Raw genomic sequence first — 26,487 nt, forward strand, 5'->3', positions numbered from 1 at the left:
ATATCTGTACCCCACCAAAAAGGTAATTGCTAAAGTATTACATGACTTATAAATAATGATGCTTACTTGTTGCATCAATTATTATGATAAATTATTCAATAACACGTTTACTAGGACCCAAATCATGATTAATGTGGTTAAAAAAATATGATGATCTAGCGCTATTTGTTAGATTATTCTACAACAGTAATTCGTGTTAATTGCAAAGTCCATAATAACCATTAAATTTACATGATTCACACTTCTCCATTAAGTCATGGATTCATCCACCCATTAAATCGTGTTCGTGTTCAATGCGAATTCACAGTGAAGATGTGTTAGGAGAACAACAATCAGTATTACATTAATAATTTAATTTAATAGTTAAATTAAACAACAAATAAAATAACGAAATTAAACAAGGCATTAAAAAAAAACTGACTGTTCTTGCATAATTGCAATGTCCTTGAAACAGAATTTCGCCCCTACTTAGTGCTTGTAGTTCTGCAAGCCTCTATCTACAAGAACAATCAGTTTTTATTTTACTGCTTTGTTTAATTTCGTTATTTTATTTGTTGTTTAATTTAACTGTTAAATTAAATTATTAATGTAATACTAATTATTGTTCTCCTAACACATTTCGAATGACAAAGATTGGTGGATTGATACAAGTGCTACCAAGCATATTTGTGGTGACAGAAACATGTTTTCTGATTACCATCAGATTTCTGGTGGAGAAAAGCTGTATATGGGCAATGCCTCTGCTTCTGTAATTCAAGGAAAAGGCAAAGTAGTGCTGAAATTCACTTATGGAAAGAACTTGACTCTGCAGAATGTGCTGCATGATCCAGAAATTTGGAAAACCTTGTGTCAAGCCCGTTGTTGAGTAACAAGGGCTTTAAACTTGTATTTGAGTATGACAAGTTTGTCCTAACTAAGGGGGGAACGTTTGTAGGAAAAGGCTACCTGGCTGATGGTCTTTTCAAACTCAATGTATTGGCTTTTGATGCTATTAATGAAATAAATAAGTCTATTTATATTGTTGAGTCATCTAATTTATGGCATGCTAGATTAGGACATGTTAATTTTCATTTCTTACATAGAATGTGTAATTTAGGACTATTACCAAAGTTTAATATTGATTTCAATCATAAGTGCCAAACATGTACGGAATCCAAATTTGCTAGACAAACTTTTAAGTCTGTTTTGGGAAAATCAAATGAATTACTTGGTTTAATTCATAGCGATCTTTGTGAATTTAAGTCTACAACAATTCGTGGAGGGAAGAATTATTACACCTCCTTCATTGATGATTGCAGTAAGTGTGGGGAGTATGAATCTCAAGCCTTCTCTGGTTTTTGTGCTACACATGGAATTGTATAGCAAACAACAACTCCTTATACACCACAACAAAATGATGTTGCAAAAAGGAAAAATAGAACTTTTAAATAGGGGCGGCCCTGAGGGTGTGCAAGTGGTGCAACCGCACAGGGCCCTCGAATTTTTTAATGTGTATAATATATGTATATATTAATATATGTATATAATATATATATATAATTTTTCACACAAAGACATTTCTAGTTGTGTTGGTTTGCAGGGCCTCAACTTTCCATTCAGGGCGCAACTTCAAAACCCGCTTGTGTAGAACATAGTTTTAGTTCTTTTTTGGTAACAACAATTAATAATCATAATAATTAAAAAGGCAAACACGTTATTTTCTATAAGTAATAATCATCACCAATATCTCTCCTTGGCTCTCTTTTTTAATCCTTTGACAATTTTTTTTTTCAATTTCAAGGATTTTCAACACAAAAAATCGACCAAAAATATTGATAAATGTCACTCAAAAGCAAATACTCATATTTAAATCTAAATTCAAATTCAAGTATGTCTCTAAATTTCAATTTATATATACTAAATGACTTACTTCATTATCATGTTGATTGGTTATATAATGAAAGATTATTTAATTTGTAATTTGCATGCTAATTGATGATGATTTTTACTTTAAGAAAAAAAAAATATTTATTGTATGGCATTACGTACTAGTGTAAGTTTGTGTTAGCTTATGTGAGGCCCCAGTTTAAGGTTAGCAAAGGGCCCTCAAAATCTAAAGACTGGCCCTGAGTGCACCCGAGTTCGATTCACGTAAAAGACAATCTTGAGGCAACCCAATATAATACTCCCCCATTTCCCTCCCTATCAAATGACAAAAATAAAATAAACAAGATCAAATTGCAAAAAGTAGAATAAAAATTATAGTTGAAAATTTATTACATACAGGACCAGTACAATTTCTTTAAAGAACAGAGTCATATGCAAATGTGACCTAGCTAGCAGCAAAACCACCATAATGACAATTAGGGTCAAATTAAAATTTTGGTTTGTTTTTTTTGAAACTTATTGTTTTCGTTGAAAGATAAAAATTGCTCTGCTGTCTGTCAATCACATAATGTTGCAACCACTGTTTAAAGCAGCTTGTCCAATGTCAACACCAACATTCAATATCCCTGCTACTTTCACAACTACATACTGAAATAATAAATACTCGATACAAGGAATTAGTCAGTAATTATGTAGGCAAAGGTCATGCTCCCTATTCTTTAGTTAAAATTTAGCTAAAAACACACAAAATTTATTTTAAGAACTCTATAAAATTTGAACTCCAATCATACTCCCTAAGTTAGGAAGTCATAAATACTATAGTTATTTTTTAATTCAATATGATTGGTTATCATCTCTATAAAAAAAAAATAGTTTGTATTAATTAAAAGTTTAAACTATGCATAAAACAAAACATCATTAAATTATAAGGAGCCACTAGGAGTTCTTCCTCTCTTCTCAGATTTAGGAGTTCCTAGAGGTCGCTCTATTTTAGGAGGTGAATAGGGAGCATGGTTGGAGTTGTATTTTTCCAATTCCTCCCTAAAATTTGTCTAAGGAGGTGGTTTAGGGACCCCATTGTGGATGCTTTAAGTGCGAGTAATTATAGTGTACGTAGTATGAGAGTATGTCACATGGTATAACTCGTTTGTTAGAATATATAAGTGGATATTTATTGATATTACATCATAAAAGTGGGAAATATTAACCATATCACCCATCCATATTATAACACGTGGACGAGTTACAGCAGCCTTGCTACGCAGTAAAGCGTACGTACATGTGGGTTTTTGGCAAGTCATTAGACACAAACAAGTTTAAACACTTAAATCAATCTCAACCACATGATTTCATTGAAATAGATCCAACGACTAAGCACCTCATTCCTCAAATGATGACACTGAATCTCTCAACTGAATGCATGACACTATATATATATATATTCTTCAGCAAGAATATTCTAATTGCCCCAATAATATCTATATTCCTATGTGGAGACATTGCTTGTCACGTGCGTACGTCCCCATCATTGACTTGACGCTAGGTCTTCAATTACTCATGTAGATTTTTTTTTTCAAGTGCCCATAGAGATAAGACTTCCATATATATGGTACCTCAATTAAAAATGTGGTTAGTAAAGTGGTACACGATTGTTTTTATATATACTCAGATATTTAATTTTGCAAAAATAATGCATCCAACTAACTCAACCAAAAAAGTTGCATCCGATTAATGATGTTCTTGGAATATTGATACAAAATAAATTAGGTGTTATAAATATATTTAATTTTGCAAAAATAATGCATCCAACTAACTCAACCAAAAAAGTCGCATCCAATTAATGATGTTCTTGGAATATTGATACAAAATAAATTAGGTGTTAAAAAATATTTAATATCTGAATATGATCTATTACGACAAAGACTCATCATCACAATCATGGTGATTATTCAAAAGGTGTAACATCCCTGATCCAATTTAATCGATTTAATCAAATTTAATTCTTTTGTGAAATTTCAATTTTGCCCTTGGGAGTAGGGGTACTTTGGTCACTTTAAGAAAAAAAAACATTTTTTGTATGGCATTACGTAATGGTAGGCCTGTAAAACGGGCCGGGCCGGGCCAGCCCGGCCCTAAGAGTTGTGAGCCCAGGCCCTAACTAGTAACGGGCTTTTTCAGCCCTAAGGAATTATCGGGCCGGGCCGGGCCAGTCCTATATCAAATATACAAAGCCCAGGCCCTACCCATGGGCCTAACATTTTCGGGCTTATGATCGGGCCAATGAGTCGGGCCTATTTAGCCCTATAAAATGGGCCATTATTTTATGCTTTATCAAACTCCATTTGTTTTCTATGTTTGAAAACTTCATCCATAATTATATAATAACAACAATACATTGAAATTTTGAAATAATGTTGAAACAAAATTGAAATAGACTACAAAACAATAAAAATGAAAATATTTATTCTGCATCTTGGACAAACCACTCCGGCCATTCTTGTTCATCTTGTACAATCATTTTCTTCTTGACTTTCTTTTTTTCTTGTTTAATCCAATCACTTCCACAAATGCACGCTTCAACACTATTTGGAGCCAAACTTGCTCGATGGTCACTTATAACACGTCCACCTTTGCTAAAAGCTGATTCAGAAGCAACTGAAGACACTGGAATGGTTAAAATATCACGGGCTATGGTGGAAAGCACAGGGTAATTTTTTTGCTGTGATTTTAAGTGACTAGTACCACCTGTGGATGCACAAGAAAATAACTTTTTACAATAATTGCATTCGGCTTTTACTTCTTTTTTACCATCTTTTTCAATTTCAATTTTCTTAAAATGTGACCATGCATCAGAGGCTTGTTTTTGTTTTTGACTAGAGGGAATAGCTTGAGAGGGGTCAACAACAACAGGAATCTCAATACGCTGGCTTTGAGTAGAGTCCATTTTAAAATTTCTAATTAACAAGAAAATTCGAACAGCACAAGCACAAGTTGAAAACAGATATTTAAATAGAGATCAAATACCAAGGGAAATCAACTAATATGCTTCAATAAATTGTATATAAAATACCGCAAACTTGAGGAACTGCATAAGTGTGAGAGACGAGAGTCCCCCGAAGTCTTGCTCCTTCTGTCGTATGAGAGGCCACAGCCTAGATGAATGCAAAGCCAGACCTGTGCTAAATAAAGGCAAAGAACCTTTGCAGGATGATACTACGAACCCTAATGGAGCCAAGGAGAAAGCAGTTGCAGGCCAGGGTGAGACTTCGAAAGCTGCTGAGAGTGTAAAGCCAAGCCAGTCTCTGGATGACCAAAAAATTCTCTGGTTTGAAAGAAAGATAGCTACTCCATCTTAAAGAAAGAAAAGTTATATTAGATAGCCGTTTCTTTGTCAGCTTTCAATCAACCAAAGAATTTTTTTGATGAGACAAAGCAAAGCATGCTTTCAAGTTTCAACTTTCAAGGAAGAAAGTTGCCGACAAAGCATGCATGAACTTTCTTTTTTTTAATGAGACAAAGCATGCTTTAACTTTCAACAAAGAAAGTTGTCGACAGAATAATATTAATATTACATATAATATAATTATATTAATTAAATTAAATAATTATAGTCGGGCCGGGCCGGGTTTTTAAAGGGCTTAAAAATAAGGCCCAAGCCCTGCTCATTAGACTTCGGGCCGGGCCAAGCCCGCCCATTACTTCGGGCCGGGTAAGCCCATGCATTAAAAAATAGGGCCGGGTTCGGGCCAGCCCATCGGGCCCGGGCTTTTTTTACAGGCCTACGTAATGGTGTAAGTTTGTGTTGGCTTATGTGAGGCCCCAATTTAAGGTTCGCACAGGGCCCTCAAAATCTCAAGACCGGCCCTGCTTTTAAAGATATGATTAATTCCATGTTAAATAGCTTAGACCTTCCACACAACATGTGGGGTGAAGCTTTACTTACTGCAAATAGAGTTTTGAATAAATTTCCACATAAGAAGACTAATAAGTCTCCTTATAAAATATGGAAAGAAAGAATACCCACATATAAGACACTAAAAGTGTGGGGTTGTCTAGCAAAAGTACAAGTTCCTTTACCAAAGCGAACTAAATTTGGACCAAAGACTAATGACTGTGTATTCATTGGATATGCTAACAATAGTCCTGCTTATATATTTCTAGTAGTGAATCTTAAATTTCGGACATACATGTTGACACTATCATTGAATCAGTTAATGCATTATTCTTTCAGGGAATATATCCTTACAAAGAAAATATATATGGTTCAACTAGAAAGCAGTCACATGATCAAAGTCATGATGAAGCTTCTTCCTCAAGAGTTCAAGAAATAGATTCTGAACCAAGAAAAGGAACAAGAACAAAAGTTCCAAAGAAATTTGGGGCAGACTTCCTTACTTTCTTGTTTGAAAGTGAACCATGAACTTATCATGAAGCCATAACTTCACATGAGGCTCCTTTTTAGAAGGAAGCAATAAAAAGTGAAGTAAAGTCCATTATGCAAAATAATACGTGGGATTGGTTGATTTACCTCTTGGTAATAAACCAATTGGATACAAATGGATTTTCAAAAAGAAGTTAAAAGCTGATGGCGCCATTGATAAGTATAAGGCACATTTAGTTGCCAAGGGATACCGCCAAAAGGAGGGGTTGGATTATTTCGACACTTATTCTCTAGTTTCACGTATTACATCTATTAGGATGTTAATAACAATTGCAGTTGTTTACAATTTGGATATACACCAAATGGATGTAAAAACTGCTTTTTTGAATGGAGAATTAGATGAAGAAATATACATGGAGCAGCCTGAGGGGTTTGTGATTCAAGGACAAGAAAAGAAGGTGTGTAAGCTTGGGAAATCATTATAAGGACTTAAACAAGCACCAAAACAATGGCATGAAAAGTTTGACCATACAATGTTGACACATGGTTTCAAAATTAATAAGTGTGATAAATGTGTCTACATTAAAAGCAATGGTAACACTTGTGTCATTGTGTGCTTGTATGTTGATGACATGTTGATAATGGGAACAAGTAAGGATGTGATTGATAATACTAAGACAATGTTGAACTCAAGTTTTGACATGAAAGGCTAAGGTCAGGAAAGTTTTGACAATCTCATTATATGTCAAAAAGATCCTAAGAAAATTTGGACATTTCGACAGTAAACCTGCTGCAACTCCATTTGATGCCAACTGTAAATAAAAAAAAACGTGTTGGTGATGTCATTTCATAATTGGAATATTCCCAAGTGATTGGCAGTTTGATGTATGTGATGAACTATACTAGGCCTGACATAGCTTACTCAATAAGTAGACTTAGGAGATATACAAGCAATCCAGAACATGAGCATTGGGATGCTTTGATAAGGGTGTCAAGATACTTAAAGAACACTATGAGTTATGGATTGCATTATACAAGATATCCACTTGTTTTAGAAGGATACAGTGATGCAAATTGGATTTCTGACAGTACATAAACCAAGTCAACTAGTGGATATATTTTCACATTAGGAAGTGCAGCAGTGTCTTGGAAATCCTCTAAACAAACGTGCAGCAGAAGAAGCTGAATGGCTTAGAAACTTCCTTGAGGATATTCCATTATGGTCCAAGCATGTGACTGTCATTTGTATACATTGTGATAGTATGACTGCCTAAGCAAGAGCCAAAAACAGTGTCTATAATGGCAAGTCTAGACATATAAGGCGAAGACACAATACGATTAGACAGTTGCTCTCAAATGGAGTAATATATATCCATTGATTATGTAAAGTCAAAGGAAAATATAGTAGGAAAAAAGACCTACCAAGAGAGCAAACATTGTATGCATCGAGGGGAATGGGTCTAAAGCCAATTAAATGAATCAAACCGGGCGGAAACCTAACCTAGTTGATTGGAGATCCCATGGTCTAGGTTCAATAGGCAAACTAGTTAGGGATGACTCAAAGTATTGAACACACAAAATGCCCACTTTTATGATAAGTGTGTATTGTCTATTGATGATTGAGGGTATGCTTATGCATTTAATGAGATTAATATCTTATTATCAAGAGGAATATGGCAGACTATTCTTCATTAATGTCACATATATGGGAGTAAATGTGTGGGGCCACATTTTTGAGAGTTGATATGGCTAAATGAACACAAATGTATGAATTGACGTGTGTCTGATTTGATATGTGTGAGATATATTGTCTCGGTTTACTAATAGTGGTGAACAGTTCAAGTTTCTTATATCCACTTCGTAACCCAATAGACCCGATATATTTTTACTAGAGTAAGTTCAAGTCCAAAAGACACTTCTCCTAATGCATATCATTTCTACTATCTCTCAAGTGATCCAGGCATCATTTGCATTTAAATTTCCATTCAAATGTGGGGTATGTTAGGTGTTTGAATACAAATTTCAATTCAAATGTGGGGTATTGTTGGTTTTTGCAATGCATTGCAAACATGTTTGAGTTGAAATTAGTCCCACATTGGAAAACTAGAGTTCCTTGAAGGTCTTTATAAGATTTACTCTTGGAAATAGAATAGTTTAGATTGGGCTATGCAAGTGGCCTAATTGAGTGGCTTGTGGGTTTGGCCTTTGGGTCAATGCCTAATTAGTTGGGTCAATGGTTAATTAATATATTCAATGGTAATTCCGAGTTAATTAATTTTTTGAATTATTTTTAAAATTCAAATATCATATAATGTTTTTGTCTAATTGGGTTTGTCGTCAGGTATCAGCGAACAGGTATCAGCCACTCTATTTAAACACGAGCCCTAGTTCTGTTTTCATACATCAAATCACAAATAACATTCATATCATCATCATGTATAGTTTGAGAGATAAACACACACATTTCGCCAGAAATAATTTGATTTAGATAGTTGTCCTGGTGGAGTAGACGCCTGCAGAACTACAATAATTGAGTAGGGGCGAAATTCTGTTTCAAGGACATTACAATTTTGCAAGCCTCTATCTGCAAGAACAATCAGTTTTTATTTTACTGTCTTGTTTAATTTCGTTATTTTATTTGTTGTTTAATTTAACTATTAAATTAAATTATTAGTGTAATACTGATTGTTGTTCTCCTAACAAGATGTGCTCTACTTTGTTGATAGTTGAGGTCATTGAGACTATTTTTTTGGGGTGCCTCCACCATGTACTGCAGACCTCTGGATCATGAAAATATTATAATGGTCTTTTGCATTTGAAATTCCATCTAAAACATATGCACTATAATGATGGCCCAAGACCTCCCACCCACAGCTCCTGATTATTCACCCTCCATTATCCTCGACACATATTGAATCTCACTTGTCCCGAAAGTTCCATCTCCTCATAGCATGGGAGTCAGAACTCCCTCTAGACAAGTTCTTGACCGCCTATGCACACTCAATCCAAGCATGCTTTGCTTTCTTTTGTGTGTCTTATATATTGAAAATTTTGTAAAAAATACATGTATTAAACATGAGAAATACATATGTAGATATATAATACGAGTATTGTATGTTTGCTTTTCTATTAGGGTTTACTATTGAAATACCCCCTAACCTTGTACCTAAGTTTCAATTAGCCCTCTATCCTTTTTTTATTATAGAAAATTAAGGATATGAACCTTTTTTTTTCGCCAATTTCCCCCCTGCCGTCTAAATCATCAACATTTCATCCAATTTTCTGTTAAATCATTAAAAATAAATGTCTTTTTTTGGAAAAAATTAAATAAATAAAAAGAAGAAAAAAAATATATGGCCCAGCTCATCTCTATCTCTCTCACTCCCTCCTCGGTCAAACCCCAAGCTCACCGGATTTGGAAATACAAATCCACCTTATTCAAACTTTTTACTCTTAAAAAGTATGAAAAATACAAATAAAAATGGAAGAAAAACCAAAGCAGGTACCCAATTTGGTGGCTCATGTGAGTAATAAGGCTTCAAAGAAATGAATAATTATTATCTACATGGATTACGGAGCATACTAATTGTCTTACGTGATTATGTTATGCGTTTGTCAACAGATAATTGAAATCCTCTTTTGTTTAAAGTAAATTAAATTGGTTTCTATGATTGGAAATGCCAGATAGGAGGCAAACCAGTTGGGATTGTCGGATCGGGAAACATTGGCTTAGAAGTTGCCAAAGGACTTGAGGCCTTTGGCTGCAACATATTGTATAACTCAAGGACAGAAAAGCCATTCGTTTCATACCCTTTCTATTCTGCTATCTGTGAATTTGCTACTAACAGTGACGCCCTTGTCATTTGTTGTGCATTGACTGCTGAAACCCGCCACATGATCAACAAGAAAGTCTTGTTAGCGCTGGGAAGAGATGGCGTGATTGTAAACATAGGATGCGGAGCTCGATGAGAAGGAAATGGTGCGGTGTTTGGTGAAAGGAGAGATTGGAGGTGCTGGTTTGGATGTGTTTGAGGATGAGCCTGAAGTTCCTGAAGAGCTCTTTGCATTGGACAATGTTGTACTGTCGCCACATTATGCTACCTTCACACCAGAATGTTTCATAGCTTTTTGTGAACTAGTAGCAGGGAATTTCGAAGCATTCTTCTCAAATAAACCGTTGCTTTCACCGGCTGTGGATAATTAAATCGATTTCTATTTGCAGGTTATTGTCTCCATGACTTTTTGCATAATCTTGCATGTCATTTTGGTTTGTTTCCCTTGGGAATGGTTCATACAGAAACCACTTGCAATGGAGAGCTTCAGCCATTTCTGTTCTAATCTTTCTTCTAGTAAGGTTTGTGCACTTTTATGAATCCATGCAGGGGACCAAATATTGATGCGATGAATGGGGCTATTAGAGAAGACAAGGATGAAGAACTGAGGTGCTATCGTTACTGGTATATGTTTAAGAGTTGTATGATTTGCACGCAACAGACGGTGTAGATTTGCTTGCCAAATATAATGATTGTTGAATTTTAACTCATGAGGATGCTTGTTTGTATAAATGTTTTTTTGTTTATTTCCTCATGTGAGTCACATGAGGAGAGAGATAGGATTTTCTTAGACACTTTTGTTATGAAATACAATCAGTTTGACAATCACACTTATTTTGCAACACTGGAAATGAATATTTTGTGTCATTTCAATTTTTGCTTATTTAAAAATTAAAATTAAGTCGTATATAAAGATGAGTTGAAAAGATGTATTATGTCTATATTCGAGACGGTTCATTAGTTTTCTAAATCTACATTTTGATATTATTTTCTATATTGAGTGAAAATATTGGAGGAAATTAAATTGATGAATTTTGAGGGAGTTTTGTTTTTTTCCATAGTTGGATTTATTTTGTGGCCATATTATTTCAATAAATTTAATATACCTAGTATCTCTTTAAGAACTGTTGCATTTCTCTTCTTAGGGAGGGGAGTGCTGTGACTTTTCTTATGGTCAGTTTAAGGGGTCTGACAATTCCTATATGACATATCCTAAGGACAAGACAATTCCTAGGGATCATACTACACTAAGGAGGATGCTATAAGGCTGCTATAGGGGAGGACTAGAAGGAATTAACCCTAGTGTATCATATCTTTATTTCCTGGCCTACAAAATAAGAACACACAAACACAAATATTTATCCATTTTGGTTGATGCAGAACTTGTAAAAAGTCTAAAAAATTATTTGAGATAATTTAAAATAATTTAGGAGATTGAGAGGATTTTAGGGTTAAGGCTTCACATAGGGATGAGATTGCAAATAATGAGATTAAAAATACAGGTTATATAGGTGTCTACAATAGGGATGAGTAGTGTTTCATATTGGCGTACTACCAATATGTACATGCCTCATTTAGGTTCCAGAGAAGAGAAGGTGAGAAGAACGAAATGGGTCTTTGGGTTTTAGAGAAGAGAAGGTGAGAAGACCGGTGCCCACAATCCCATTCCAAATAACCTTGAAAACTCATTGGTTGAAATGATGGATTGGATATGATTTTAGATAACACTAGAAAGTGTTCGAACAAATATGTCACTCCTTAATTGAAATATTGTTTTTGTGGTTTGTGTCAGATATATTGTTTTTTCAAGTTGGTGTAACAACAATCAGTTATACAATTATTTAATTCTAATAGTTAAATAAGCACAACAATAATAAAATAAATAAATAAAATGAAATTCAATAAAACAGTAAAGAAACCATGACTGTTTCTGCAACGTAAAGAGTTTCTATTACACTTACACTTTTTCTTTCGTGTATGTAGAAATGACACTTTAATTTTTCAAAATTCATGATTTGTCATGCCGCTTAGGATTTGCTTTGAAGTTGCAAAAAGACTTGAGGCCAATGAAACAACAATCAATTATAATTTTAGCTCCCACGAAATGGAAAATGGAAAATAAAAAATAAAAAATACTGAACATAACATCAAATGAATAATACCACAGAAAAACAAGAGGCTCCCACACACCCCATCTCCTCCACCAACACTACATCAGTAGCAATAAAGGTTGACCACACACAGAGGGCATTCATTGCAAATAACACCGTGTTCACTTACCATTTTCATTACTTCACTAATTCCATCTCTAGTCAATGCAGACCTCCTCCGGCTGCTACCAGCACTCAAACTTGTTGCGACCCCCACTGCTGGGGTCGACAACATCGACTTGGTCGAGTGCAGGCAGCGTGGAATTTCAGTGACCACTTGCGGGAATGCATTCTCGGAAGATGTTGCTGATATTGCCATAGGGTTGCTCATTGATGTGCAGAGAAAAATCTCAGCAGCAGATCGGTATGTGAGACAAAGGCCTTGGACTAGCAAAGGCGAATATCCTCTTGGTTTCAAGGTAATGCTAAAGTGATTGCATTTTCTAAGTTTCTAACCACATTAGTTAACGGCAGTTGGTTTGTTAATTAACAGTTAACGATAATAAGTACACGTCCACAATCACAAAATCTGATTAGTTCTTTAGCATTGGGGATAGAATGATTGCTTGACTTTCTAATTTCTAATTTTTTATTTCAGTTAGGAGGCAAGCGAGTTGTGATTGTTGGATTAGGAAACATTGGCTCCGAAGTTGCTAAAAGACTTGAGGCCTTTGGGTGTATTGTCTCATACAACTCAAGGAGAAAAACGCAAGCTTTGCCTTACCTCTTCTATTCCAATGTTCATGAACTTGCAGCCAATACTGATGCCCTCATCATCTGTTGTGCATTCACAGACCAAACCCGCCACATGATTAACAAGGAAGTCTTATCTGCACTGGGAAGAGAGGGAGTGATTGTTAACGTCGGACGGGGGCTATTATTGATGAGAAGGAATTGGTGAGGTGTTTGGTGCATTGAGAGATAGGAGGTGCGGGTTTGGATGTGTTTGAGAATGAGCCTCATGTTCCTCAAGAGCTCTTTGCATTGGACAATGTTGTTCTGTCCCGCATAAGGCTGCTCTTACTCCAGAATCTTTCGAGAGATCGAATCAAATAGTTATTGCCAATTTGGAAGCTTTCTTCTCAAATAAACCTTTGGTTACTCCATTCAATGGGTGACTAAATAAGATTTTATGTGCTGGTTTTTTTTTTCTTTTGGGACATTTTGTTTCTTGTAGTATTTTTTTTTTGGGGTGAACTCTGTTCTTGTAGAACTGATTCCTTGGCTTGCAAGAAGCTATGAATTAGTATTTGTGACAATGAGTCTGGTCATCTCATTTGATTGGCAGTTTTGAGTTTTCTCATTTCCAACATTCTCTTAAGCTTGTAATATCTCTGTTTAACCTTTTTCAAATTCCTTTTGATCAAACCTTACTTAGAAAAGTCAGCCAAACAGAATATCTGAAGGCAACACATCAAATCAATACCACAGAAAACAAGAGGCTCTCAAACCAATCTCCACCAATCCTACATCAGAAATCAAAATTGAGTACACAGAGGGCATTCACTTATGATGTGTACTTATGACATCAATTATTAATTAGCACATCAACTGACATGTGAACAAACTAATGTAGTTAGAAAATGTGATGGCTCTTGCATTATTTGTTGATATTTTGAGTAAAAAACCAACATACTATAATGGCCCAATTCCAGTCCCAAGACCTCCCACAACTCCTGATTATTCTCATCAATCCACCCCTTGAAGACCAAACCATTCCTTCTGACCAGCCATTCCTTCTGACCATGGAGACCTTCTTGGTTAAGCCTTTTCTCAGCAATAGCCATGCCAGTACCAGGCTTGGCAGCTGTTGATGAATTCTCATCAATCCACCCCTTGAAGACCAAACCAAAACTACCTTCACCAACCATATTATCAGGACGGAAGTTCCTGGTGGCTGTTTTGAGTTCATTGAAGCCGAAGCACTTCAAATTGGAGGACTGCAAGATCTCACCCTCTGCTGATACGTACTTACTAGCAGTATCAGACGCTGGGCGCCCGCCTAGTCTAATGACTGGCTACGTTATATGTAGTGAAACAATTGTGTTCGTAAAATCTGCCTAGGCGCCCGCCTAGGCGCTGGGAGTCCGCCTAGGCAGTTCTGGTCGGGTAACATACCTCACGCTGCCTCTCTCTCCTCTGAGCCGTCACCTCCTTCTCTCTCTCTCTCTCTCCCTCCCTTCCTCTCTATCTCTCACGACAGACCACCACCACCAGGCCTCCACCCGCGACGACCACCACCAGGCCACGATCCGCTACCTGCGACCTCCTCATATAACATTCACCAATGAACTCACTCTGGAGCCAAAATGAAAAGGGCACTTACAACTTACTACCGGCAACATGAAATTCTAGAACCCAGTGCAGAAATGCTACAACGCCCGAGCTATATGCAAAATAAACATTATACAAGTTAGTGTTCGAAAAATCGGCCGCTTAGGAGCTAGGCGCCCGCCTAGGCGCTTGGCAGGTTTTTTTTTCTTTTCTGTTCTTTATAATTATTTTTCCTGACTTTAAAGAAAACCTAGGTTTTATCCTTTTATGTTGCATGATTTTTGGTAAAAATTTATAATTTATAATACAAAATAATTATAAATTTAAATATTTTATTATAAATAATAAATAATAAATAATTTAAAAAAAGGTCTAGGTTACCCTCTAGAAGCTGCCCGCCTACCGCATAGCGATTTTTCGAACATTGAACAATTCTGTACTGGAAGACTCTTGTTCTGCAGCAGGATATGTTACAAAGTGCTGAGAAACCTCATGTCCCTCAAATTTCAGGCACATAAAGAAAATATGCTTCAGAGGAAAATAACCATGAAGACATTCACTAAACAAAAAAACTATACAATATAACCAACTGTAGCAGTACACAGAGCCGGCCCTTGGCCAGGGCAACTAGGGCCATCGCCCGGGGCCCAAGATTGAAGGGGCCCAAAAAAAAATTTATATATAGCTCATATATATATATATGTATATGCAAAAAAAAATAAATTAATTCCTCATAAAAAAAACTCAAACTTTTTATAGAAAACTAAAAGTAATGGGTTATGGGTATATTATATATAATATACTAATGCTATATGGGAATGGGCTGCGAGCAAAACAAGCAAAAGTTAGTTCTTTATGTCATTTCAATTAATTCTCAACAGGCTCAAGAACAAGAACCAGGCGTGCTGCTGCGTGATGATGGGTATGTGGTTTATTTTATTTTTGTTTTATATGGGTATTTGTGTTGTGGTATATTTTCTGTAATAAGAAGTCTGAACATTCTCTTCTCCCAGAGACGAGACAGAGAGAAGAACGATTTTGAGAAAGCAATTGATCTTGAACTTGAAAGCAATTTAATTAGTTCTACTGGTTGGCTGGCTGGTTCTTCCGTCTTGGTAAAAACTGCAATAGAAAGCATTGGCAGCAATCAGGTTTTATTGTTCTTTCCTTGCTATTTTAATTTGCTATTGCTGTCTGTTTATGCTACAAATTTAAACATGTTTAAGAAACAACTTTCTGGAAACCTCAAGAGACAAAGAAAGAAAAAAGAATTAAAGATTGCTCAAAGCCTAAGAGCAACTTTGAACAAATATTTTCTTAAACAAACTGATACTAGTTCACTTGAAAATTTAGCTGAAGATTTACCACCACCAAATGAAAATCAAAATGATGTAAATGAAAATCAAAGTGATGACATAGATGAAAATGAGAATGAAAGAGCAGAAAATGAAAATGCTAATGCTAATGATTTAAACATTTATGATCCAAGAGTTTGGGATAATCTTGATGTTAAAATGAGAGATTTGCTTTTAGAAAATGGGCCTGTAAGGGAAACTAATTTGAAATTCCCTTTGGATGAACACTCTAGACATTTTTCCTATAATTTTTATATTAGAACATTAACAAATGGGGAGACTCATGATAGAAGATGGCTAGTGTACTCAAAAGAGTTGGATAAGGTGTTCTATTTTTGGGTTCTTATTTGATGCTGCAAAGTTGACTTCATTGGATGCTAATCAATTGAAAGTTTCTTGTGTGAATCTTGAAAATGCTTTGAAAAATGGTGATGTTTCAGATGTTGATGCATGTAATTTACTGTCAGAATTACAGGTGTTGCAAGTGATGTTACCAAGAGAAGCATATGAAACGGATAAACCATGGACCTCCATTAAAATTCTAGAATTTGTAAAGAGTGTGGATATGTTTCCAAATGCAATGGTTGCTTATAGGATATTATTGACTATACCTATCACAGTGGCATCTGCTGAAAGAAGTTTTTCCAAATTAAAATTATTAAAATCTTACTTGCGAACCACCATGGCTCAAGATAGGTTGAATGGACTAGCAATATTGTGCATTGAAAGGGATATGTTACAAAATATTAAATATAATGATATAATTGATGATTTTGCTTCTAAAACTGCAATAAGAAGACGTTTTAAATGATATTTTGTTATTTTGTAGGTGCATATGGTGGTAATTTGCTATGATGTGGAAGATATTGGTGGTGCAGCATGTAGACATTGAAAGTTAATTTGTTGTTGAATGTAAAATTGTTCTTCATTGCCTTTTGTAAACTCTTCTAATTTTAATAAAATTAATTATTTGATAAAAATAAAATATATAATTATTAATTTATGTATAAAGGGCACACTCTTAGACTTTTGCCCAGGGCCTTCAATCACCCAGGGCCGGCCCTGGCAGTACATGCTCATTACAACATACAATTTTCAATATACATGCCATCCGCGTTCCCCTTCATATTGTAATAAATTCAGACGCTAGAAACCGGCAGCTATCCTGTAAGCAGTAACCTATCAGCCTCACAAGATTTGGGTGATGCAGCTTTCCAATGGAGTTAACCTCTGCCTACAGATCAAGAGAAGCTCCACAAAGTCAATCAATTAAATATTTTTCTGAAAATACTGCACACACAACATAGCAAGATCCAACAAGATTGTTTTGATATCAATATTTTGGCCTTCTTTGCTTCAGGAGCACTCTGAGCAATTGAACATCAGTAACTTTATTTTATCTTCCCAACTGCTTGACATTGTTCCATAGTCAACTAAGATGAAAAAAATGCTAGGGTCAATACAAAAAGCTGATAAAAAAGAGATAGAGAGAGTGTATTTGAGCATGAAACATAGACTCTGCATATAGAAGTGAAAGTCACCAGCCATTCCTTCTGACCATGGAGACCTTCTTGGTTAAGCCTTTTCACAGCAATAGCCATGCCAGTACCAGGCTTGGCAGCTGTTAATGAATTCTCATCAATCCACCCCTTGAAGACTAAACCAAAACCACCTTCACCAACCATATTATCAGGACGGAAGTTCCTGGTGTGGCTGTTTTGAGTTCATTGAAGCCGAAAGCACTTCAAATTGGAGGACTGCAAGATCTCACCCTCTGCTGAAGGCACCGAGACAGATGGCACCTTGCTCTTGACTGTCTCATTCTCAATCGTCTCAGGCACTGTGTCCACAGCCAAAGTGACATTTTTCACATTGTGCCTCTTCACATTCGAGCTAAGCCTACCACCCATAGTTTCTGTTGCTAAGAAACTATTTAAATTGTCAACAACTGAAACCAACCAAACCCATCAGAAGCTGAAGTCATCAGTACTTACTAGCAGTATCAGAAGCTAAAGACTCATTCAAATCAAACCCATGATTTCTTTTAGGCTGATGAATGAAAAGAAAAACTCACAAATGATGATGACGAAGTTTACAAATCAACGGAAAGCGGAGGAGACAGAGGTAAAGAAGTAGGTCGTCGACGGTTGACGGTTGACGAAGAACTAATATATAACCATGATTTTCTTCTTAAAATAATACCTTACCAGTTTGCCCCTTTTTTTTTTCTCTGTTGAAAAATGATACCAGTTGTTAAAGCTGATTCACGACCAACTCAGACAAGTTTATTGACATTCATAAATCCTGGAAAATTTATTTTCTTTCTTAGTTCTATTTTGAATCTCTGATGTCTTCATGTCTTATGCGATCCCTCCAGAAGTTGTACATATTTACATTGTTAGAAATCAAGGCTTAATAGAAGGAAGACTTTAGATTGAAGTTATCGTTGTATAGCTGTCTTACTTGGACAGCAATTCTTTTCCTTTTCTGTGTAATTACCTTAGACATAGGATCTGGTCTGGAGATTTCTTTCCTTTTGTATTCCTTAAGCTCTGTTATATATTTGTAATCTTTGTACAGTGATCAATACAGAAAACATTCACCATATTTTCTTATATGGTATCAGAGCAAAACGTCTGATCCCTCTTTGCTCTTCCTGCAATCTTCATCACGACAAATACCGAAGAAAGCAGTGTCACACCAAAAACACAAAAATCCACCAACCGTGAAACTAATTCAATACCTGATTATCCAGTTTCTTCACCACTTTACCTTCATCATTCAGATAACCCTGGCACTATTATTGTCTCCAAGCCTCTTATCGGAGATAATTACCCTACCTGGAGTCGAGCTATACGCAGAGCTCTGGAAGCCAAGAATAAACTTGGATTCATTGATAAGAGCTTGACCATACCTACAAAAGCATCCCCAGATTATGACCAATGGATTCGCTGCAACAGTATGGTGAATTCTTGGATCGTCAATTCACTTTCTGCAGAGATCTCCAACAGCGTCATTTATACCGAGAGTGCGCTTGATGTCTGGACTGATCTCAAGGAACGTTTTTCGCAAAACAATGCTCCACGCATATTTGAGATACATCGAAGTATATCTAATCACCACCAAGGGACGTCTTCTGTGTCAACCTATTACACTGTCCTCAAAGGATTTTGGGATGAACTCTCATCGTACACATCTGTGGCTCCTTGTTCCTGTGGGACCACCAATTCTCGTAATGATATCTTAGAGGAGCAGAGACTCATGCAATTCCTCACAGGCCTTAATGAAGTTTATTCTACTGTTCGAAGCAATATTCTATTGATTGAACCATTACCCACAGTTACTAAGGCCCATGCTCTTATTTTACAGGATGAACGTCAACGTTCATTGAGTTCACCAACTTTACAAATACCAGATCAATCTGCCTTGGCTGCTATTTCTCGTTCATCATCTAAACCAAAATATCATTGTGATTTTTGTGGAGCAGATGGTCATACTGAATCTCATTGCAGGAACAAAGATCCTTCCAAATATCATTGTGATTTCTGTGACAAGGATGGGCACTCCGACTCTCATTGCCGATACAAAAGGCGACAGGGCAATCAGTCTATGGGAGATCAGTCCACCGGAAATCAGTCAAATAGGACCCATGCATCTAGCAGGAATAATCAGAATAGATCCAATAAGCCTCCCTTCACTGCTGCTGTGCATGCCAATCCATCACCATCCAACACCGGCATAACTCTCACTCCTGAGGAATATCAAAAATTTCTTTCCATGGTTTCCAATGGTAAAAGTAGTCCTTTGGCAAATAATTTTTCAGGTATTTCATGTGGCCTAATCTCTAGTTTCAATTCCTCTACTTGGATTATTGACTCGGGTGCCACTGACCATATGATCTCAAATTCAAAATTATTTCATACCAAAACTCCCATTACTTGTGCACCAGTCAAATTACCCACTGGCCAAACAGCATCTATTACACATATAGGCCAGTCAAATCCATCCCCCACATTACCCTTGCAAAATGTACTCTTTGCACCTTCTTTTCAATTCAATTTAATGTCTGTTCATAAGATTACCAAGTCCTTAAATTGTTCCGTCACGTTTTATCCTAATGAATGCATTTTCCAGGACCTAGTTACGAAGAAGAGGATTGGCAAGGGTAGTGTGCGTGGTAGTCTCTACTACTTGGATTCCGAAGATGCTCCCATTGTTTCCACCGTCACATCTGCAACCTTTGATCTCTGGCATTGGCGTTTAGGCCATCCCTCCCATATGGTTCAATCCAAGATTTCCCACCTTTCAGATTCTGTTTCTTGTTTTAATAAGGATACTTGTTTGATTTGTCCATTAGCAAAACATGCTAGAACTCCTTTTCCTTTAAGTAGTATTTCCAGTTCCAAATGCTTTGATTTAATACATTGTGACATTTGGGGCCCTTTCACTATTTCATCATTTACTGGTGCTAAGTATTTCTTAACCATTGTTGATGACTATTCCCGTTGCACTTGGACTTATCTCATGCATTTCAAATCTGAAGCTTTCACACTTATACAACAATTTTTTTCTATGATCAAATTGCAATTTAATTCCTCTATTTGCAAAATTCGCACCGATAATGGTTTAGAATTTCTCAATGCTAATCTTCAACAATTTTTTTCTTCTATGGGAGTGCAACATCAACGCACTTGCCCTGGCACACCACAACAAAATGGTGTAGTTGAGCGAAAACATCGTCACCTTCTCAATGTGGCCCGATCCATCCGTTTTCAATCTCATCTCCCTCTCCAATTTTGGGGAGAATGCATCTTGACAGCTACATATCTCATCAATCGTTTACCCAGTAAGGTTTTAAAAGGTAAAACACCCTATGAAATTTTATTTGGTAAACCACCAACATATACACACTTAAAAGTTTTTGGTTGTCTTTGCTTTGCCAACAATGTCTTACACAAAGCACACAAATTTGACACACGAGCCACACCTGGAATTTTTGTTGGTTATCCCCACAATCAAAAAGGTTACAAAATTTATGATTATTCCTCCCATAAAATTTTTATTAGTCGGGATGTCCAGTTTTTTGAAAACCATTTTCCTTATGAAACAACACCTTCCACTCATGATCACACCATTTTTTCACCTCCAAATATGCCTACACTACCTACAGATACCTCTGACATTGAAACCCCTCCATCTTTTCCTTCCGCTGCACCCACTCCTACACCTACAGACCAACAACATGCTCTCACACCTTCACCCTCTTCATCACCCTTTATTCCTAACCATCCATCTGCTATTAATAATCCTTCCACCCCATCCCATATTATCCCTCCATTGACTCCGACCAATAACATCACACCCCTTGCCCATCCCACCACTAATCCTTCCACTCATTCGCCACCTTCTCCAGCAGTTGATCTTGAACCTCGTATACGTCGACCACCCATCAAGCTCCTCGACTACCACTGTTACAATACCCATGTCAATCCATCTTCGGTTAACAAAGGTACCCGTTACCCTCTCTCTCATTATCTCACTTATTCTAATATTTCTCACCCTCACAATGTTTTTTTAGCCTCTATCTCTACTGTAGAGGAACCCACTTCCTATTCACAGGCTTCCCTTATTCCCCATTGGTGTGATGCCATGCGTGATGAACTCCACGCTCTCGAATCAAATTCCACTTGGTCCCTTGTTGCTCTCCCTGCCAACAAACACCCCATTGGTTGTAAATGGGTCTACAAAGTCAAACGTAATTCGGATGGTACCATCGAGCGGTTTAAAGCTCGCCTCGTTGCTAAAGGCTACACTCAACTAGAGGGTATTGATTACAAAGAGACTTTCTCTCCTGTTGCAAAATTGGTCACCGTTCGGGTTCTCCTCACCGTTGCGGCCTCTAAGGATTGGCCCCTTCATCAATTAGACGTCAACAATGCTTTTTTGCATGGTGACTTACATGAAGACGTCTATATGCAGCCTCCGCCGGGTTATGTCCGTAAGGGGGAGAATCTTGTTTGCAAGTTACACAAATCACTCTACGGACTTAAGCAGGCTTCTAGGCAATGGTTTGCCAAATTTTCACAGGCCATTCTTGACGCTGGTTACATTCAATCCAAAGCCGACTACTCTCTGTTTTATAAACACAAAGGTATCTCCTCAGTGTTTATACTAGTGTATGTCGATGATGTCATTATCACAGGTTCAGATGCAAATGAGATTTCCAAGCTTAAGAACTTCCTACATCAGCGATTCAAGCTAAAAGACTTGGGCAATCTTAAATATTTCCTTGGGATTGAGGTGTCAAGATCACGAAGAGGCATTTGTTTGAACCAACGACAATATGCTTTAGATATTATCAAAGACGCAGGTTTATTGGGAGCTAAACCTGAGCCTTTTCCCATGGAAGAAAGTCTAAAGCTCAACAATATTGATGGCAATCTACTCAATAATCCAGCCTCATATCGCCGCTTGATTGGAAGACTTATTTATCTAACTGTTACAAGACCGGATATTCTTTTTGCAGTTAATATTCTCAGCCAATTCATGCACCAACCACGCCAACCACATATGAAAGCTGCTACACGTTTAGTTCATTACTTAAAGGGATCACCAGGTCAAGGTATTCTATTATCCTCTCATAATGAATTAAAATTGCAAGCTTTCTGTGACTCAGATTGGGCAAGTTGCCCCATGACAAGAAGATCAACAACAGGTTATTGTGTGTTTCTTGGAACAAGTCCAATTTCATGGAAAACCAAAAAACAGCCCACTGTATCTAGGTCCTCATCAGAAGCCGAGTATAGGGCAATGGCAGTGGCTACATGTGAACTACAATGGCTACGATATCTTTTACAAGATCTTGGTATATCACACTCCTTTCCTAGTACACTTTATTGTGACAACAAGGCTGCCATATATATAGCAGCAAATCCGGTCTATCATGAGCGAACCAAACACATTGAAATTGATTGCCATGTTGTTCGTGAAAGAATTCAAGATGGAACATTACGTACTGCATTCCTTCCTTCTAGAGATCAAATCGGAGATATTTTTACAAAAGCATTGGGCAAGGAAACTTTCCTACGATTGAAAAGCAAGTTGAATCTTTTAGACATACACGCTCCAACTTGAGGGGGAGTGTTAGAAATCAAGGCTTAATAGAAGGAAGACTTTAGATTGAAGTTATCGTTGTATAGCTGTCTTACTTGGACAGCAATTCTTTTCCTTTTCTGTGTAATTACCTTAGACATAGGATCTGGAGATTTCTTTCCTTTTGTATTCCTTAAGCTCTGTTATATATTTGTAATCTTTGTACAGTGATCAATACAGAAAACATTCACCATATTTTCTTATATACATGACTTAACTTTTCATGTATGTGTGCTCTTGTCAGGTCTAATGACAGGCTACGTTATATGTAGTGAAACAATTGTGTTCGAAAAATCCGCCTAGGCGCTGGGCGTCAGCCTAGGCAGGCCTGGTCGGGTAACATACCTCACGCTGCCTCTCTCTCCTTTGAGCAGTCACCTCCTTCTCTCTCTCTCTCCCTCCCTCCCTCTCTATCTCTCACGATAGACCACCACCACCAGGCCTCCACCCGCGACGACCACCACCAGGCTGCGACCAGCGACCTCCTCATTTAACATTCACCAATGAACTCACTTTGAAGCCAAAATGAAAAAGGCACTTACAATTTACTACCTGCAATGCAACATGGAATACTAGAACCCAGTGCAGAAATGCTACAACGCCCGAGCTATGTGCAAAATAAACATTATACAAGTTAGTGTTCCAAAAATCGGCCGCCAGGAGCTAGGGGCCCGCCTAGGCGCTAGGCGGGTTTTTTTTGTTTTTTTGTTTTTTGTTTATATATAATTATTTTTCCTGACTTTAAAGAAAACTTAGGTTTTATCCTTTTATTTTGCACGTATATAAATAGTATCATCTCACGACTCATGCTTGCTGTGCTTATGGTCAATGTAACAGCACATGATCTTCAATCTCATCGCTTTCAACTTTTATTTATTTTCCTATTCGTATATTTAAATAATAAAAAAAGATTTATTTATTTTTTAGGTGAGACCCAAGGGTATCCACCGCCGACAGCAGTGACTAATCCCTTTCGCCGTGGGAGCTCTCCCAATGGAGGTAAACGGCTGGCCACGAAATGCGCTCCATTCCCATGTGCGGGGATCGAACCTCCAACCTCATAGTTAAGGAATGAGGTGAGCTACCACCACACCACATCTCATGGTTAAAGATTTATTTATTTGAAGAATATGAGGTCGCGGATTAATTCACCGCTCCGCATTTTCCCCAATCACTCTACATATCTGCACCGTTTATTTTTGGGTGTGAGTGGGACCCATGCATAAGTGACTGCTTTCCAACGGTCTTGATCTAAACTCTATCTTGTACACTATCTGCTGCAGCTGCATCTAGTTCAAGCCAGATATGCCATATGGTCCAAATTAGCGGCGATGCTTCGAAGTCATTTGGGTTTGAGAGAACCTAACGGCAGGTACAATTTGTGATCGCACGTACTAACTTTGAGGACCACGAGTGACACAAAAAAAAAACATTAAGGAAGCAATTTCATAGTTTTGTAAACCTTAGGGATATTTTGTGATATTAAGCACACACAAAAAAGGTGCATAAAATACTATTACACATTATCAAAAATATATATATATATATATATGACATAAATGATTATTACTCAATTCAAGTCTTAAGGGGCAACATTGGAATAAAAAATTATTTTAAAATATTAAAATAAAAAAATTATATCCGAAAATATTAAAAAAGGAATGTAATCTTATATGGCACAAAATTCAAAGGACTTGGATCAAAGTCACCAAATCTGAGAATTTGGATCTATATCAACTTTTCTATTTAAAGAAAGAGAGAAAATAAGAAAGCAACCTATGTAGCCGTCAATGTGACAATGGTCGTTTCGACGTAGTATATAAATAGTATCATCTCACGACTCATGCTTGGTGTGCATGGTCAATGTAAAGGCACGTGATCTACAATCTCACCAGTGCTTCAACTTTTATTTATTTTCCTCTTCGTATATTTTTTAATAAAAAAAAGATTTATTTATTTGAAGAATATGAGGTCGCGGATTAATTCACTGCTCCGCATTTTCCCCAATCACTCTACATATGAAGATCTGCACCATTTATTTTTGGGAGTGAGTGGGACCCATGCATGCATAAGTCAACGGTCTTGATGTACACTCTATCTTGTACGCTATCTGCTGCAGCTGCATCTAGTTCACCCCTCCTCCTACCTAACTTTGTGCTTCTTGTTATTGCTGGTGCTGGTGCTGGGCTTTGACCGTTTGCTGGTGCTGGTGCTGGTGTTAATCTCTCTCGCAGGGATTAGACCGTACATGATTTCGTAATTAATCTCATTGATCCCGTCATATGAGATAGTTAAGATAAGAGTCTGAGAATAAGTTAGCGCCTAGTGCTTGTATTGTGGTCCTACTATATAGTGTTTTAAAGAGTCTATTAGTCCATCCATATTCATTTTTGTCCTACCTCTATTAGCATGAGATTCATATATATGTTATGAAACCCAACGTTGCCATACTTGTTACATTGTAAATTGTTCAGTTTCTTACTCTCACTTCTCTCCCAATTTCAATCATACAATTTTGTTCTAGAATTCTAAGATAATACTTCGATTTCACTATTCACGCATTCCAAGACTTGTTGTATTTTAAAAGCAATTTTTCAAGAATCCTTTAGCAAACTCAATTGTGTCGAGGTCTCTGCTCTAACCATATCTTTGTAGTGGCTCTTTTCTCCTCTGATCAAGATGTCAATGATAAAAGATAATTTTATATATGAGTTTTTGGGTCGTTATAAAGCAATTGAAACATCAATGGGCCATAATATAGTGCTTCATTAATTTTGTGTAGCAAATTAATAGTTGTCTGTGTGTGTGTGTTTTTTGCCAATAATAATAAATAAATAACTGGCTTTTCAACGGTTATGGGTGGTTCACATGCGAAAAACCATTGGCAATTGACTGGAACGATATAGTGGGGGCCCAATAATATTGTCGTAGTAAATTATAGGATACTTAAGAATAGTAAGTTTCATAATATTGTTGCATTATTTCAACATTGTTACCTTGGTCCTCCGATGAATAGAGAAAATTTTGAGTTACAATAACACCTGACATGAGAAGAACGTTGACCACAATCCCATTCCAAATAACCCTGAAAACCCATTGATTGAAACTGATGGTTGGATATGATTTTAGATAACATTGGAAAGTGTTCGAACAAATATGTCACTCCTTAATCGAAATATTGTATTGTGGTTCGTTTTTTCTTGTTGGTGTAACAACAATCAGTTATACAATTATTTAATTCTAATAGTTAAATAAGCACAACAATAATAAAATAAATAAATAAAACGAAATTCAATAAAACAGTAAAGAAACCATGACTGTTTCTGCAATGTAAAGAGCTTCTATTGCACTTTCACTTTTTCTTTTGTGTTTATAGAAATATCACCTAAACTTATACATCATTTTCAATTTATTACCTTAAAGAATAATGACATCGTAATTTTTCAAAATTCATGATTTTTCATGTCACTCAGGAT

General features: G+C 36.6%; 1 long non-coding RNA gene and 2 pseudogenes across 2 annotated transcripts; 2 read left to right on the plus strand and 1 right to left on the minus strand.

Annotated features, from left to right (window-relative positions):
* Positions 1-4,370: 4,370 nt before the first annotated feature.
* LOC148296889 (uncharacterized) lies at positions 4,371-5,290 on the minus strand. The gene is made up of 2 exons (XR_015833991.1): positions 4,937-5,290; positions 4,371-4,611 (listed from the first exon to the last, which is right to left on the minus strand). It is a non-coding gene; the product is annotated as an uncharacterized LOC148296889 (long non-coding RNA).
* A 4,438-nt stretch (positions 5,291-9,728) lies between these two features.
* Positions 9,729-10,466, plus strand: LOC110766980 (glyoxylate/hydroxypyruvate reductase HPR3 pseudogene; annotated as a pseudogene).
* A 182-nt stretch (positions 10,467-10,648) lies between these two features.
* On the plus strand, positions 10,649-13,487 carry LOC110766756 (glyoxylate/hydroxypyruvate reductase HPR3-like; annotated as a pseudogene). The gene is made up of 4 exons (XR_015833720.1): positions 10,649-10,704; positions 11,659-11,718; positions 12,310-12,649; positions 12,829-13,487. The product of XR_015833720.1 is annotated as a glyoxylate/hydroxypyruvate reductase HPR3-like (transcript).
* The last annotated feature ends 13,000 nt before the right edge of the window (positions 13,488-26,487 follow it).

Source organism: Prunus avium, chromosome 2, assembly GCF_965620075.1.
Source record: "Prunus avium chromosome 2, drPruAviu1.hap1.1, whole genome shotgun sequence".
Taxonomy (NCBI): Eukaryota; Viridiplantae; Streptophyta; class Magnoliopsida; order Rosales; family Rosaceae; genus Prunus; species Prunus avium.